Source organism: Ambystoma mexicanum, chromosome 2q (assembly GCF_040938575.1).
Source record: "Ambystoma mexicanum isolate Mex_15411 chromosome 2q, UKY_AmexF1_1, whole genome shotgun sequence".
Lineage (NCBI taxonomy): Eukaryota > Metazoa > Chordata > Amphibia > Caudata > Ambystomatidae > Ambystoma > Ambystoma mexicanum.
The window spans coordinates 1,284,068,068-1,284,086,140 of NC_090924.1; the positions used below are offsets into that span (position 1 = coordinate 1,284,068,068).

At 47.4% G+C, this 18,073-nt stretch overlaps 1 protein-coding gene across 2 annotated transcripts in view; it reads right to left on the bottom strand.

Annotated features, from left to right (window-relative positions):
• The window catches only part of TOPBP1 (DNA topoisomerase II binding protein 1), a 1,370,800-nt gene that overhangs the window by 1,351,661 nt on the left and 1,066 nt on the right, over positions 1 to 18,073 (bottom strand). The gene's annotated exons all lie outside the window — the stretch shown is intronic.

The window sequence follows — 18,073 nt, forward strand, 5'->3', positions numbered from 1 at the left end:
GGCACCTTCTACCACGTGATTTGGGAATGTGGGGTGCTGCAGCAATTTTGGACAACATGCTTATTGCGCCTTTCCAGAGTAATGACGCCTCAATCTCAAAGGACCCCAAACTCATTCTTTTGTATCTGTACCTCCTAGAGCATTGTTTAACTCTTTTAACATTTAGACTTGGCTGGTGGCAGTGGCTTCTACCATAACTTTTCTACCGCGATTATACTATATAAACGTGGTATTGTTTTAAGCCCTTATATTAGCCTCGAACTTAAACACGCTTGGCCAAATACTTTTTCTTTTGGCTCTGGTTGGGTTTATTCGCCATTTCTTTTTGTTCAAGTCCTTCTTGCGTTTTACTTTGCGGGGCAAACCAGGTTTGCCTTCTTTGTTCACTGTCTTTTGACAGGCTTCTGCTAAGAAGCCCTCCTCCAGACGCCTGGGTGTCTAGGTGGGCTGAATCTGAGGGAGGGGTGTAGTCACCCCCTGCACAGGATATCCTAGGAAACCCAAGTCGCTCTTTGCCATGATTGGCTGAGGTGGTTGTCCGGGATGGACAACCCCCCTGCTGCGTGATTGACAGCCAGGCTGTGTGAATGGGGGATTTTCGCATAAAAGGCAGGTCTCTTGAGCTAGAAGTCAGAATCGCCACTGGAACTACAAGGAACCGAAAAGAAGCGGAGAAGACGATGGCTGCTGCAACTACCCCGTCCCGGTGAAGCCCTGCTGCAGTCCTGAACTATCTACCCTTCGACGACCAGAGAAGATCCAGTCCGGAATCTTCTTCCCTTGAGCCTGGTGGGGATAACTAGCTCATCTTCCACAGCCAGAGGATCCTCTTCTTGGTCGAAATCGAGGCACACTGCTGTAGTGGTCCGGATAGCCATCTGAAGAGCCTCTCCTGTTTTTAAGGAGCGCACCTTTTATTCACCGTTGCTGCTGCCGGCTTCATCCCTGTGTGGTGCAGACCCCTCCGGACGTCCTCCTTCGCACCGAAGCTCCAGGAACTGTGGGTCTTCAGGAAACCAACAGGAACCACCGCTGTGGCACCCGCTTCTTCTTTGAATAAGGTACTGTGTTCTGCTTGAGGGATCAGGGTGAACCTCTTTTCTTCATCTCCAAGGCTTGCCCTCGTCTTCCCTCCTTCTTATAACTTTTGCTTCCTCTGTTGACAATATCTAAGTACTCCTGGCAACGTTGAATCTCGAACTGTCCGACTGTGTAATCCTCGACAACAGGAACCCGGTTCCACTTGACACTGGCTCCGGCCTATTGACTCTTGAATTTCAATCAAATAGTGTTCTCTGATTCCGTCTGCCTTAGCAAAAGTACTGCCTATGATTTTTACCCCCAACTCTCTCTGGGTAACTCAGGTGCTAAGTGTGTTTTTGCCCCGGTAACATTTCTTGCCGCGGATACGTGTTCCTTTAGTAAGACCGAACTGTCATTACGATCAAAAAGTGATCACAAGTGTATTCCCAGTAACGTCTTTTTTGTTTCAAAACACTGGTTCATTAAAACATAGGGTACTAACCCTGAGTAAGAGTGTACCAAGTGTATTTATATTTTTTACCTGAAACCTTGAGTCAGTGTTTGCTTGAGTCACAGTAATTGTGGTACCTTTGTGTAATCTCTACTACTGCTCATATACTCTTGAGATAAGCCTGGCTGCTCCGCTACTGCTACCACTTTAACATAGTAGTACAGGCTTGTATCAAAGGTAAAACTTGTATTGCCACCTGTAGTCTTAATTGTGTGTCGTGATCCCCAAGGACACTGCACAGGATTCTGCCTAACAATAGGTAAAGTACCAAGAAACGGGGGGAGCCTGGACACTTCGAGCGGCCTTCAGGGAGCATCGAACCAATCCTTTTCACCTGTCGGGAGATGCACTGCCAAATGTAATGTCATGGGATATGTTATATTCTCGCTGTTAAGCCTCCTACTGCCAATGTGTACTCATGCTGGTTTCGATGTTTGAAAAACCTAATAAAAATAAGTATAACAAAAAAAAAAATGTATATATATATATATATATATATATATATATATCCATCCCTTGCCCCAATACAACACCCACAGACTACATGCACACGCCCGCTCATGTTGATCAATGCTCGTCCACACTGCAGAGATTGCAAACCTCATCTTGTACAACAACCTTGATGCAGAATTCATCACTGAAACATAGTTTACCCCATCCTCCCATGTTTTCGACTTCTTACACCACGGATATTGCATTCCACATGCCAACCGGCCAGGAAGGGCAGGAGGCGGAGTGGCAATCATACATAAGAGCGATTGGCCATGCTCCATCATTCCCTCTCCCAGAACAAGCTCATTTGAAATTTGAATCACTTGCCTGCCGGCTTCCCCTATCGCACAAGGCATCACCCTTCACTTCATCTACAGACCACCTCACAGGAGGGACTCTTCATTGCAGACATCTCCAACTTACTCTCCTCTGCCAAATTAGCACATTGTAATAATGTCTTGTTCAGTGATTTTAACGTCCCCGCGTCTGCACTCAAACCACGCTTTTCGCACTCACCGTTTCCTTGGACCTTAAACAAATAATGCACTCCCCCATGCATAACAAATGCAAAACCCTAGACTTAGTCTTCACATTATCCCCCTGCATCACCTGTGCAGACCCTATCCGACTTCACTGGTCTGGCCACACCGCCATCCCATTAATGAGTCAACCACTCGACTACAGCTCAAAGGACAGGCTAAGCGCCCCCCTCACTCAATGTGGCTCATTCAAAACGTTTGCAGTGAATGAGATAGAAGCAACCTTTGCAAGCTTCCCTACCACAGGGAATACCCTCAGGCCTCCTTGAATTATTCAGCAACTCTGCCATGAAACTGGAGGACACTCATGCTCCCCTAAAATCCAGCCGGGCTAAAAACCAAGCCATCCGCCACATGGTACACCCCCGAGCTAGCCTCCAACACACGCTCAGAGCCCTAGAGAAACGGTGGCGCAAAATCCATAACTCAGGAGACCTCACCAACCTAAAATCTCTCAGCGCAAACCGTAGGATTCGGATTACCGAGGCTAAAGCAGCTTACTACTCCACCGTGCCTACGATATATAGATGACATCTTGGTACTATGGCGTGGAGATGTGAGGGAGGCCAATGAGTTTGTTACTTGGCTTAATAGCCAGAATAGATCGGAATTTACAGCAGTAATGAGTAACAAGGAGGTCAAATACCTAGACATAACCATCTAGGAGGACAGTGGATACTTATTAGTGAGACCATACACCAAAAAGGTACCAATAAGAACACGTTACTGCATTATGGTAGCCATCATGCGTGCCATGTGAGAAACAATTTGCCATTTGCCCAGTATTTATGTTTGAAAAGAAAGAGCAGCACAAGGGATTCATATGATTAAGGAGCAAATATGCCGATAGACAAACTGGTTCATCGGGGCTACCTGAAAAAATTGGTCAGAAATACTGCCAAGAGAGTGTTCAATTACAACAGGGAGGCTCTCTTGGAACAGAATGTAAGGTCTGTGAGAACCAAGGATGAGACCCCCTTTGGTGTTAGTAAGTACCTTTAGCAATTTATCCTATAAAATCAATGGGATAATTAAAAAGAATTGGAAGAAAGTGATGATTAGAACCACTAAGCCACCTTTGATGGCTTTTAAGAAAAGTACTAACATTCAGAATGTGGTCATGAGAAACGATATTGGGACAGACAATAGAAACACAGAATCCCAACAGGGGACACTTTGGGGTTTGCGTAGGTGGTAGGTCACCATTCCTGTGGTAATTGTGTAATGTGCATACAGACGAAAAAGACACTGCCAATCTGGGTCTCTCAAGAGATCAGTTACTTAAAGAACATACCAATTGCAATACGGAAAATGCGGTATACATGATCACATGTCCATGTGCACTAATTTACAATCCGTAAATGTAAAACTAGAATGAACACATAAGTTGTATGAAGAACAAGATATAATTGGCCCCATTGGAAAACACTTCTTAGGGAAGGGCCACAGACCCACCGATTTTGAGTGGGTTATTCTCAGGAGAGCTAAGGGTAATTCTAAAGACCATATTAATAAGAAACTCCTGAATTTAGAACAGAAACTCATATGTTTGACAAAGTCACATTATGGGCCTAAATGAAAATATCGAATGGCATAATGTGACCTACAGTTCAACTTTTGGTTTGCGTCAATCATTCTGGTCAATGGTTCTAAAAGTAAATATGTGATTTCATTATCATCACGGTGTACGTGTCCAAGGCAACAAAGTAAAGATGGTAGCATTGTCCTTGGAGATGATGCAGCATTTTAATAATTTAAATGCGTCAGGTAGTTACACCACAGGGCGCAAGAGAGAGTATAATTTAAGAGTAGTAAGCGTATCCTTCCAATAGGAAGAACTAGGGCACCTCCTACTTTGCGGTATTCAGTAAGGGGCATATTCCATTTAGATATTGCATTCTTCTAATTGGATATGCCTACTAGGCATAACATCCATCCTTCCCACTAGCGCGGATGCTTGATAATTTTTTATATTATCTATTCCCACTAGGTGGCAACTTTTGCACACATGGGCTGGGAACAGGAGACCTTCATTACCCAGCACCATGGAAAATGACATTGCGTTCCCCCGGCGCTATGACATCATCGCGTGATATTGCACGGTGACATCACACACTGCAAGTGTCAAGATACTAGCGTTCCTTGGAGATAAGAACAGGAATGGTGGCTGTTGGATTCTGACTCCAACTCAGGAAGGTGAAGATTGTGTAGGGGGACATTAGAAAGGATAGTATGCTTTATTGAATTGGGCATATTTACTAGTTTTGTGGGGGTTCCCAGCTACTGAGAGCTTCCCTGCTGGAAACAGGCTATTGGTAATGTGAGTATAATAATCATTGTCTCTATGTTAGCCTATTGTCATATGGCTACTAAATATTAGATCTTAAGACATAGGAATTGCTTTATGTGCTGTAGTGAGAGTAGTGAGATCCGATCAGTAAAGAAAGAAAGTCCTGACCCAAAATCACATTATGAGAAAAGGACATGACTGTTTGCATGAGGTAAGACTCTACCACATGGGAGAAAGAGTAGGAAAACGAACATAACTTCAGTTAAGTTGTTTTCTTTTCATTTCAGGGAAACAAGAGGATAGCTGACTGTTACCTCGGTATTAATGAGGACAGCAAAGCACAACATTGAGCGAGGAGATTGAAGAGTCCTGGCAAGGTACACTAAACACAGTTGTACTATGGAACCCGTGTGGAAAGGGTTCATGTGAAAGGTCTAATTATAAGACTAAGTGAAGTAAATTGTACAATTGTAGACATGTGCGTCCTTTTTATCCCCATTAGGGAATTTCTCCAAGAAACCAGGGAGAAAGAATTAACCAAAGAAAATAATTTGCCATATGTTGCACCAATGATGTCCTAAGTGCCCCTGATTAATGTCTGTCATATTGGAGTGTTTTTATGCTTATTTATATATGCAAACATTCTTTGTGTTGTAAGGTTTTATGAATGTATTTTTATAATTTTGTATGAACATTTGAGTTGCATTATCTCTTTATATTGATTTTTATTAAATTGTTTTATGTAGAGTTAGCGAACTGAGAGGCTGTTATTTTTTCGAGACTCTAGATACCCTGTGTTCCTTGGGCGTACTGAAATTGGACACACACACGGATATATACCGTCCTTTGGTTGTAGAATCCTTAGTGTTGCTCACTTAGTAGGAAGGCATTGAGTTCACAGTGGGAGTACTGGTGCAAGATAAATACTACTCCACCACCATTGCAGCAGCCTCTATTAAGGGCAAAGCCCTCTTTGAAGTAGTAAGGCATTGTACCAAACCCTCACCCGACCCCGAGGTACCAGCAACTCAGGAAAATTGAAACAGAATCAACACATGTTTTATTGAAAAAATAGGCAAAATCTGAGAGACCATCGAATCAACCTCTCACAGCATTAAGATCCCAGCACGCACACTGGCCCCCTGGACCTTATTCGCTCCTCTATTTTCCCCGGGATCTCCTAAAAATTATTGCTCCCTCAAACCGACTTCTTACTCCAACGATATAATTCCGGCCTCCATCATTAAACAATTGAAGGGCCCGGAGATTAATGCGCTCCTCAGCATCATCAATGCCTCCCTCGCAGAAGGATCATTCACGGACACCATCAATACTGGGGTCATACAATTTCTCTTTAAAAACATTTTTGGGAAAAATAAATATTAAACTAGATCCAGACAACTTGGCTAGCTACAGGCCCATTACGAACCTACCTTTTATTGGCAAAATCCTAGAAAAAGTAGTTACTACACAACTACTCAACAGAGTCGAAAAACTCTACCTCCTAAATGACTCAGGGTTGCCCCGCAAGTGTAGCATCGAGACAGTCACCAACCAGGTGGTGGATAATGCTCTCCAAATCGAGCAACTCATGCCTTGAACTCTCGGCTGCATTCGACACCATCAATCACATAATTCTCTCCCTCCTTGCTGACGGGTAGGGAGTCTCTGGCACTAAGAAATGCCTCCAACCATATTGCCTTTAGAAGAGCCCTAAAGACCTTTCTGTTCTAGTACCTTCTTGCCTAGCCCTTTCCTTTTTGGTTCAGCGCCCCCTCTCAGCGCCATGATGCCCTTGGGCGACCGTGCGCTTTATAAATTTAAGTAACATAACATAACTGTCCTGAATTGGTTTATAGCCTACCGCCAGGCAGACACCAGGCTGTTCAGATTAACTTGTTGCGTTCTAACCAACTTCAGGTCTCCTGTGGCGTCCCCCATGGCTCCATCCTCTCCCCAATCTTTTTTTTTTGGGGGATTTTTATTGATTTTAAACATCAGTAATAGACATACAGGTGGGTGGGTACATGTTGTATTCACATGGTAGCACAACGAAGCAATTCCCTTATCACCTGAGTCAACTTTTAACATCGACTACTCGTCACACCCTCATGGGGGAACGTTTTGGTCCCATACCCCCCTCCTGCCTACCCCTTGTACATTTCACGTGCAACTTCGGATTCTTCGGTGTTTGTCGTGGCGATTTGTGACGAGCGACATGCTGTGTGGCGCTGAACAACATTCGGTTTGGAGTTCATTGGATGCACAGTGTAGGTTTGTGACAGGCATGCTAGATAGGTGTCCTGTCCGGGCCAGGGGAGGATGTTGCTTGGCTTTGCTGGTGCGCTGGGTCGTTCATCACTGAGTTTGAAATGCATTGGTTGGCAAAGTCACACCAGGCTTCTTCGTGTCGTGCGGCCTTGTCATGGAGTGCCGTCGTGATTTTCTCCATTGTGTGGATGTTTGTTGCAATCTGTATCCAGTCCTTCTTAGTCGGGAGGTGTAAAGACTTCCATTTGATGACTATGCTCGCGCTAGCGGCCAATAACAGGGGGGGGGTACCAGTCCTCTGACTCTAATCAGCTCATCGTCTTCTTCCAGGCCCAAGAGGATCAGAAGGGGGGACAGCTCCCTCTCTATGCCATCTAGCTGTTTGATCCATCCTAGGACTTCCTGCCAGTAGATGCGGGCCTTGGGGCAGCCCCACCACATGCGCCAGTAATTAGCATCCATGCCACATTGACGCCAGCACCTGGGGCGGGAGGACTGGAACATTCTGGAGAGCAGGTGTGGGTCATACTGCCATCTGTGGAGCAGCTTGATTGCATGTAGCTTATATTGGGCTGTGATTGAAATTTTAGATGGAGTTTCACAAATTCTGTCCCAGGCTTTTTGGTCAAATTCTCTACCAAAGTCTTTCTCCCAGCTCTCTTTCAGGTGTGAAGACATGGGTTGATCCTTTGTGATCAGAGCACTGTACATGCGTGCTATTAGGCCCTTATTTATAGTGGCCGTGTCCAAAATTGTTTTGAAAGGTGTGAGCCCCTCTGTGTTTTGGGTTTCCACTCTTTTCCTGGATAATACACCCTTCAATCGGAGGTACAGAAAAACCGGGATCGGATGTAGTTGGAAGGCTTCCTCGAGGTCTGTAATTGGAATGAATTTCCCGTTTCTCCACAGCTGGCCTACTCTCTCAAGTCCCGCGTCGAACCAGGCTTGGTATCTGGGGTGTTCGGGGATGTGGTCTCTGATCCCAGGAGATCAGCGATGGCTCAGGGGGAGGGCCACGTGGTGACTCCAGACATTCCCTTCCCTTCCTTCCATATGTTCCACACCGTCCCCAGTATCGGGTGGTTGTGCAATCTTCGTCAGTTTCGGCCTGGGGACCCATAACCACTCAGCGAGAGTAACGGGGTCAGGTTGTCGTTGTCAAATTGGATCCATTGCAGGTCTCTTCTGTCACGCAGGTGAGGGATCAGGATCCTAAACTGGGTCGCCTGGTAGTATTGTTCTATGTCCGGTAGCCCTACTCCCCCGTGCTCTTTTGGTAGTATTAGGGTTTCATAGGATATTCTAGGTTTTTTCCCATTCCAAAAGGAAATCTAAACTGGCTTTCTTGACTTGTTTGAAGAATTGTTCCGGAATTGCGATGGAAAGGACCTGGAAGGGGTACAGGAAACGTGGGAGGTTCACCATCTTGATGGCATTCAGACGTCCCATCCAGGAAATCGTGAGAGGTTTTCATTTTGCAAGGTCCGCTTTGAGGGCCTCATAAAGATGTTCGAGATCTCTTGTTAGGTTGATCCCCAGGTATCTCAGTGTTGGGCCTCCGATGATTAATCCTAGGGTCTCAAGGTCCACTTGGTGGTCCGGGGAGGGTTCATGAACGGGAAGAGGACCGATTTGGTTTTGTTTATTTTGAAGCCTGAAAGTGCGCCATAGTCTTCTATCAGGTGGATCGCTCGAGGAATCGATGAAATCGGATTCAGAACGTGAAGGAGAATGTCATCTGCGTACAGGGCCAGTTTGTACTCTCTGCCACTTACTCGCAGTCCCTCTACATCGGGGTCTGCTCAGAGTGTGTGGGCAAGGGGTTCCAGTGATAGCGCAAAGAATTGCCGAGAGAGGGCACCCTCGTCTCGTTCCTCTGCTAAGGGGGAACCAGCGGGAGTATTGGTAATTTACTGCTACCGAGGCACGTGGTGCTGTGTAGACGGCTTTGATCCCTCGTCGGAGAGCAGGTCCTAGGCCTATTTTCATCAGCGGGCCTCTAGGAAGTGCCACTCAACTCTGTCGAATGCCTTCTCGGCGTCGATCGAAAATAATGCAGGCATGTTTGGCATTTTCCTGGCCTTGTGTAGAAGGTGGAGGGTCTTCCGGGTAGAGACCGCACCTTGCCTCCCCAGGATGAACCCCACCTGATCATTATGGATTATCGCTGGCATGTGAGATTCAAGGCGCGCGGTAAGGACTCTCGTGTAAATCTTTGCGTCAATGTTCAAGAGGGAAATTGGACGGTAGGAGGCGCACAAGGTGGGGTCCTTGCCTTCCTTGGATATGACAGTTATTAGTGCTTCTGAGAAGGTGTCCGGCACGACACCTGATTGAAGTATGTTATTAAAAAGTTTGACGAGGAATGGGAGGAGGGCATCCTTAAATGTTTTGTAGAAGCCTGCTGTGTAGCCATCATTACCAGGGGCTTGCCCTGCGGGAAGTCTTTTGATCGCCTCTTCAATCTCCTCTCCCGTGATCGAGGCGTCTACGGTTTGTGCTACGTCCGGGGGGAGGGACAGGAGGACACCTTGTCCATATATTCGTTGATCGCCTCCGGATGTGGGGCAGCATCTGAAGAATACAGCTTTTCGTAGAAGTCGGCGAAGACTTCCGGGATGTTGGGAGGATGATGATCATGGGGTGTCGCACCGTTGTGTATTGTTGGGACCCATCGCTCTTTGCGTTGCCTTCGGAGTCTTGCAGCTAGTAAGGCACCTACCTTATCTCCGCGTTCGTATTGTTTCTGCTTGAGACGTTGGAGTTTATTCACAATGTTATCAGTTTCTAATTGCCACAGTTCTTCCCTCTTGTTGCTGGCTAGTTCTATGTTGTGTAGTCTCTCAGGGGCTGGGGATCGGGCGATAAGATCAAGTTGGGAAATTTCTTTTCGGAGTCTGTTTTCTATAGTTGGCGTTCTCTTTTTTTGGTGGCCCCCTCCTTGATGAGTAGTCCCCTCCAGGTGGCTTTACCTGCTTCCATTACAGTATTTAGAGAGGTGTCGCCTGTGTTATTTTGATCAAAGTAATGGGTGATGTCCTGCTGTAGCTGATCCCGAAAAATCGGGTCTTTTAGGAGTGTCTCGTTGCATCGCCATTTAGAGCTCCTTTGGGGGGAGGGCCATCCGGTCAACAGTAACTGTGACCATGTCGTGGTCAGACCATGTTTTAGGGGTTATGCTGGCTTTGGCCATAGCCTCGGTGAGTTGAGGGGTGAGGTGTATGTAGTCAATTCTGGTGAACTATCATCGACATAACATTTTGAGCCCCCGCCCCCCCTTATCTAAAATAATGTAACAAACAACTTTATGTTAAACAACAACAACTTATACTGTGAACTAGTAAATATTATGATACATGCGGTTTCCGGAGTCTTCGCTCATCGGCAGTTTGTGTTTGCGCTCCAGGCAATTCACGGGTTATGAGATGGGACCAGCCATAAGGGAGTGCCTAGATCAGGAATATAGGTGGGCCCTTTGCAGGAACTCTTGGAGCGGACGTCGCTGGAATGCAGAGCTTGGGCGAACAATATCACTTGTTGTTGTCTGGTGCGTCATTGGGTCCCCTGTACTTTCTGGAGCCCTTTACTCGCTTTCTTCTCGGGCCCTGGAGTTCCCATCTCGATCTTTCCTGTGCAGGGGCGTCCTGTGTTCCCTCCCCCGGGGCCGACCCAAGGAGGTCTGCGATGCATTCTCGGATTTCTTCCTCAGAGCGGAGTAGTATCTTCCTGCTACCATGTTCAAACGCAAGGGAAAAGGGATATCCCCATCTGTATCTTGTGCCTTGATCTTTGAGCCATCTTGTGAGGGGGCTACAGAGATGGCCTAGGGCCAGTGTGAGCGAGGATAGGGCCTAGAAAATTGTGATTTGGTCCCCCCCCCCCCCAAGGGTGAGGGTGCCTCCGGTCCTGGCTTTAGCGAGTATCCTTGTTCTGTCCTGTTATCTGTGGTAATCTGTGTAATCAGGCGAGGACCGATCTCGGGCCATCTGGGGGGCCACCAGCTCTATGGATCCTCTCGGTCTTGAGTTAATCGATGTCCTTGTCCGCCGTCAGGATTTTGACGATATCATGTATAGTTTGCTTGAGGTCTTCTTCTGTTTCCCCTTCTCTCTCCGGAATCCCAAAAAAACGTAGGTTGTTCCTTCTCTCTCCATTTTCCAAATCGTCCATTTTAAGGCGAATCTCGTCCTCCCTCTTCTCTATGTTTCGTATTCTGAGTTCCATTTGGGCTTCCAGGATATCGATTGAGGCTTGTTGTTCTCAACTCCCTCCAGCCGCTCCTCGATATTGTCCACTCTCTGGGTCACCTTGTCCATTTTACCACCAAGGTTGGCCCCCATGTTCCGGATTTCACTTAGAAGAGCGGCGATGTCTCCCTTGGTAGCTGCCGCTCCCGTCTCTGAGGCATCTAGTGACATTGTTCTTGGTTCGGGAGCCTGAGGCAGCGGAGTATAGGCGTATTTGGCTAATTTACTTTTAATGTTCATAGGGCACTTGCATGTGAGGAGGCACACGCCCCGGGATCAGGGGCCTTACCCTCTGCCCTGGTGTGTTGGGAGGCACGTGAGCTGTGTTGCTGGGCGCCGGGGTGGTATCCCTTGGATCGGGAGCCCTTAGGTGGGAGGAGGCACACGCCCTGGGTCCAGGGGCTCTACCCTCCATTCAGATCAATTTGCCCAGGTATTGGTGCCAGCTCGCGTAGAGACTCGGGGAGATTGCGTGGGGCGGAGCCCCTGACGAGGGGGTCTTGGCTTCAAGAGGGTGGGGGGAAAGGTGGGAGCACTGCAGGGTATTCCGTTACCATTGTTGGTCCACCTATCCACGTCCTGGTCGGGTAAAAGGTTAGTGCTTTTCCAGAGGAGGGCACAAGCCCCAGAATTGGGGGCCCAACCATCTGCTTAGCCTTGGTGTAAGCTTGAGTTTGTTGTCGTGCGAACTGTGGCCTCAGGTGATGGAGTCCGCTGGGATTATGTGGGTAGTTCCGGTTGAGAGCGATGAGGTCTGAAATCAAAGGGGCACTTTTGCTAGGCACTTTTGCTTGGTGGGTGGGAGGAATTTCTTGGCTGTAGGGTTATTGCTGGGCTCCAGGGGGAGGGGGGGTCAGACGAACATGCGTCTTCCTGCGCCGTTCACCTGCGGGAGTTGTATCTCTGCGGGGGTGGGGGGGGCATCAGATGAGTCTGCCCCCGTGAGACTGCCTGGGAGAGGCAGCGTTTGTGCGCGGCATACCCCCGGGACAATTTTGCTATATGATGCCCTTGTAGCTGGGGGGGGGCGTGTCACACCATGTGCAGGGGGTGACTTTAGTGGCCGTGGGGTCACTGTTGCACGATGTGGCCAGTGTGTGAAGTGCACTGGGCCAGCGGCTACGTCAGGAGGTTGGGGCTGCTCTCTGTGAGTACTTAGTACGGTGCTCGGTGGGGTCCCCCGCAGGGTATCGGGGAGAGGATCCTGAGGGCGTCAGGCGTGCGGATGGCCTGCCCGGGGGCCCCCGTTGTGTGGGGCAAGGTGGCCGATGAGAGGCCTCCGGGGCCTGCGCACCATCTTCGGTTGCGGTGCTGCTGTGTTCTCAATGATGGCCGAGGAGTGAAGGCCTCTTCAGCACACCCCGCTCAGCGGTTCAGGTTCAGGCCCCAGGTAGACCACGCTCCGGGGAGGAAAATGGGCCCTGGTCCGGGCGAGGTGCTTTGGGGCACTTCAGGGGGGTGGGAGCTTACCCGCTCCGCAGGTAACTGTGTCGTGGGGCCAGTGCCTGGGGGCACACAGGCGGCCACACCGAGAGTGCGCGCGGGAGCTCCTGCAAAGGGCGTCTGTCCGGCCCCCGAGGAATGCTTGAGCGGTGGGGTGGCCACGGCAATCCCAGGAGTCACAGCAGGGTCCGGATCCGCCACGGGGGGAGGGGTAGAGTTCCGCAAGCCGCGTGTGATCGCAGCTTTCCTTTCAGCTGGGGTCTGCGTGGTGGGGGGGGCCATTCAGACAGGCTTTTCTCCGGGATGGGGGGTCCGATTTCTGTCAGCTTTTCGCTCAGGGGTGGGGGGGTAATTCCGACAGCTCAATCAGCTGTTGTTGGGCACGGGTGGGGGGGGGCAAAAGTGGGGGCTCAGGTCACCATGGGTCAAGAGCTCACACGGAGGTGATCATCGTCCGTGCGCCCCCTGGTGTCCAGTCACCAATCCTTTTTAAACTTTACATGGAGCCTCTGGGCACTCTCCTCAGGGATCCCAAAATAGCCATCCACTAATACACGGTTGTACATGACAGTAACTAAACCCATCCAAGACTGAATTCCTCATCAGCCCACCCGCTAAAAAACAACTTGTCCAATAATAGCTCAATAATATGTGCCTAGAAGGATTTGGTGAACAATTCTCAGACTCTGCAAAATCCTTAGGCTTTGCCATTGATAGCAGCCTGTCCTGTGTGAGGGGTCAGTAATACGAGGCAGATAACTGCTTCCAGTTTTCTCAGTATTTGACATTTTATTTTAAAAGGAAAAAGCAAAGAAAACCTCACTAAGCCTACTCTACCACGGAATTCCCTACCTAGTCTAGAATCTAAGGGGAAATCTGCCAGCATACACAAAACTGGCCCTGGCAATAAACAAAAAAACAGTCAAAGCAAAACAACAACATAAATACAAGATTACCAAATAACCAGTATATTGGTTGACTTCTGCTTGTCCTGGGTATATCTCGTTCCGCGAAACTAAATTGTTCCAAAATTTTCTCTTGGGCTTTTCCTCTTCATCGTCTGCACCTTTTCAAGAGTGGTACCACTCTATTCTTAGGCCCACTCCTACCCTGGATTCCCGTAAAATTCGCGTTTTACTATAGATTCCAACCTAACCATAAAAGCCATATTTCTTGACTTGCACAGTACTGTTTTTATCAGTTGGTTCGGCTTTGCATAGTAAAACCTTTTTTTCCTGCTTCATATTTCCTATTCACTCGCGTGCACTTTTCAATTGTGTTGGGAAGGCGGCCTGAGGAAGATCAGAAGTGCAGACATTCTGCACTTGGAAATACCCACTTGCAAACATGCTCGTTATTCAGGCCAGGCGTTTTCTTCTGCTACTCATCAGACCCGCAATTCTCATGCTCCTTCTATTCCGCTTTTCCTTCTCTTTCAGGGGTTTAGAAAGGCTCGCAAAATTATTTAAAACTTACTTTTAGGCTTGTTAATTTGGATTGTTCTTTTCATGTAATTTAAATTGCTCATTTTTAGGTTTCTGATGTTTATGTACTACCATTTCTTGATTTTATTAGCCCCATTGCCTTTGGGTCTGGGTTTTGCACTTTATAACTAAATACAAATTCAACACATATTCACATAATTTACAACACGTTTGGTAGGGTAACGCATGAAAAAATTCAATAGCTGCCAGATCACAAAGACTGGAACATTTCCCAACACATTTTCACGATCCATTTCCCCACAACATTAACCAGTAGCCATATGCATGAATACACTCATGTTGCTTTGCCAGTAACGCCACTGTAAGGAAACATATTAATCTAGGGTCATTGGAAGATGTGCCAGGGCTCGTGGGGCCCATTTCAAAATGATGTTTGGGGGCCCAATTGCCTGCAGCTGGGAAAAACATTTGGATGCAATTGTGAAGTGTGCAGATTATAATGGAGAGATAAACATTTGCAGGGAGGGGAATAGCTGCAGATTATATGGGGCCAGACAGCAGAGAGCTGCAACACTAAAGTGCCACTGAAAATCTATTCATCATGCTTTATCAGCAGGATACTAATGTAGTTGAAAGGTACCGAGGAAGGGCACCAAAGCCAACAAAGGAGGTCCATAATGTGTACGCTGCAAAACACACATTTAGTGACCCTAACTGAAGAAGTCTTTTGCTTTGTAGATAAAAAAAAAAAAAGGCCAACATGGAGTTCAGCTGCTCGAGCCCTCTCCGAGACTCCAGGCCATTTCAATTGCAATGGCTGAAAGGCCTTTGTGACAATGAGGTGTCCATGTCAGCCTACCTCACTTTCTGAACTCTCACCTAGCCACAACACTACTATACCGCACTCGCCACCTCACACGAAAACTAACCCTCCACAGACTTCTATCAAGGGAGCCCTCATCAACGCTCGCTCATTGGTTGCCCACACTACTGATATTGCCGACATTATTTCCACTAACCACCTAGACTTTATCGCCATCACGGAGACGTGGCTCCATCCAGCAGCCGGTCCCACAATAGCCCTAGCCACTCCAGACAACTACAACATCATCCGAGCTGACAGGAAAAATGGAATAGGTGGAGGTATAGCAATTATTGCAAAATCCACCCTAAACATCAGAGAAGTAACCAGCACAACCCTACCTTCTGCCGAACTTCTATCCGTCAAAATCCCATTATCTGACACACAAACCATACTGCTCCATATTATATACAGACCCCCAGGACCCCCCTCCACCTTTGAAGAGGATATCTCTCTCCTACTCACCACCAATTTGAAACCGAAATCCCAAATCATCATTCTGGGAGATTTCAACCTGGGACTCAATGACCCTAATGATAACCAAGCCACTTCCCTTAATGACACGATTACTGATCTAGGCTTCACCCAACACATTAATCAACCTACACATACAAAAAGGAAGATCCTTGGATTGGCTTGCAGATGCCAATTGCAACCTCTCACTGACTGACGTCACTCCCTGTGCTTGGACTGACCATCATCTTATTACCTTCTCTTTACCTAGATCCTTACCATCTACCACACGACCCACAAAGTTACCTCAAATAATTTCCAGAAACAACCGTAACATCACTATAGAGAACCTCAAACCTTTTCTCGCGCCTATCAGTAAAGCTAATGTACCCACACAAAAAAACAACCCAGCAGCCATAGTAGACCTATATAACAATACTTTAGAACTAGCCCTCAACCAGATAGCTCCTCTCAAACAACGAAAAGCCAAACCTATTGGCCACTCCAACAAATGGTTCTCAGCAGAATTAAAAGCTCTCCGTAATATTAAAAGAACTGCAGAAACTAGCTGGAGAAAAGCCCCTTCTCTCTCCACTAAAGACAATTTTGCTTCAGCTGCCTCCACCTACAAATCCGCCATCTTAAATGCTAAGAAAGAGACCTACAACTTGAGAATACAAAATGCCAAATCTGGCACTAAAGAACTCTTCGCTATACTAAGAGAACTTGAATCACCACTGCCCCCTACAGAGGACTGCATCAAAGACAAGGCCTGGTGTAACAATATCCAGCTCGCCCTTGCTAACAAAATTGCCCTCCTACAAACCAAGATAGAAGCAAAAAAAGCTAGCATTGCCTTCAAGCAGAACCCCAGCAGCAAAACTAACTACACTACCCCTATCTGCCCATCTTTCCACTTCTCACCAGTCACAGAAGAGGAAGTAATCAAGATAATCGCCAGCACCAAACCATCCAACTGCAAAGGTGACATTTGCCCAGCATCCGTCATCAAAGATGGTGCTAATGAGTAAGCCCCTCTCATCACCTCTCTGATCAACTCCTCCTTCAAAAACTCAGTGGTCCCCAACAACCTTAAAGAAGCGTGGGTCCTACCCCTGCTAAAAAAACCTAACCTAGATCCCAACATCCCCACTAATTACAGGCCCATCACCACAGTCCCATTTCTTCTCAAAATCTTGGACAGGGTAGCCTATCTCTAAATACAACATCATTTGGAAGAAAATAACCTCCTAGGCTTGCGACAATCCGGTTTCAGACCAAGGCACGGGACTGAAACTGCCCTCTTGGATCTAAAAATCCAAATGGATGACGCCAAAGACAAGGGCAAACTGGCCATCTTGCTCTTGTTGGATCTCTCTGCTGCCTTTGATCTGGTTGACCACCAGATCCTCACTCAACACCTCTCATCGGCTGCTGCATTCTCTCAGAATGCCACTAAGTGGATCCAGTCATTCCTGTCTGACAGGACGACTAGAGTCTTCGCCCCCACGGCGGCTGCGGACCCTATCCCAATCACATGTGGAGTGCTGCAAGTCTCCTGCATTTCTCCCACACTTTACAACATCTTCACAAAGCTCCTCTTTGACCATCTTGACGATCTGGGTGTCAGCTACACTAATTATGCAGATGACACCCAGGTCCTCATCACGCTCACTGGCAGCTATGAAGAAGATGCTGCAAAGCTTAATGATATCCATTTAGAAATCCAAGCCTGGATGGCCACACACAGTCTTTGCCTTAACGACGATAAGACAGAATTGCTTATCGTAGGCTCGCCTCAACAAACTGGACCAAAGGTACCAATCCTTTACCATTGATGGCAACATCATAAAAGTCTCCAAAGAGGTTAAAACATTAGGTGTATACCTCGATTCTACCCTATCATTAAAGAAACAAATAAACTCTACCATCTCAGCTACCTCATACACCAATAAATTGATCAATGCCTGTAAGCCTTTCCTCTCCACCTCTAGCTGCCTCACCCCATCTAGAGCGCTGATATTTTCTAAATTAGACTATTGCAACACACTCTACTTAGGCACTACCACTAAAAATTTGAACAAACTCCAGATCCTGCAAAATAATGCACTAAGATGTGCCCTCAACCTCCCGCGCAAGGCGCACATTTCCACGGTTAGAAAAGAAGACCACTGGCTCCCGATCCGTGACAGAATTAAGCTAAGAACACTGGTCATCACCCACAAGTGCCTATCACATACTGCCCCACGATACATTTCTGACAAATTCGCTAGACACTGCCCCACTAGACCCACCAGAACACCTTACCTACACCAACTAAAGATCCCTAATTATAACCTAAAAACAGCAGGGGGCTCCAGTTTTCCAGTGCTTGCAGCACAATGTTGGAACACCCTCCCCACTAAAATTAGATCTGAAGCCGCATTCTGGCCATTCAGAGCCATGGTAAAATCATGGCTAGTAGCCAGACTCTCACCGACATGACTAGCTAGCCGCC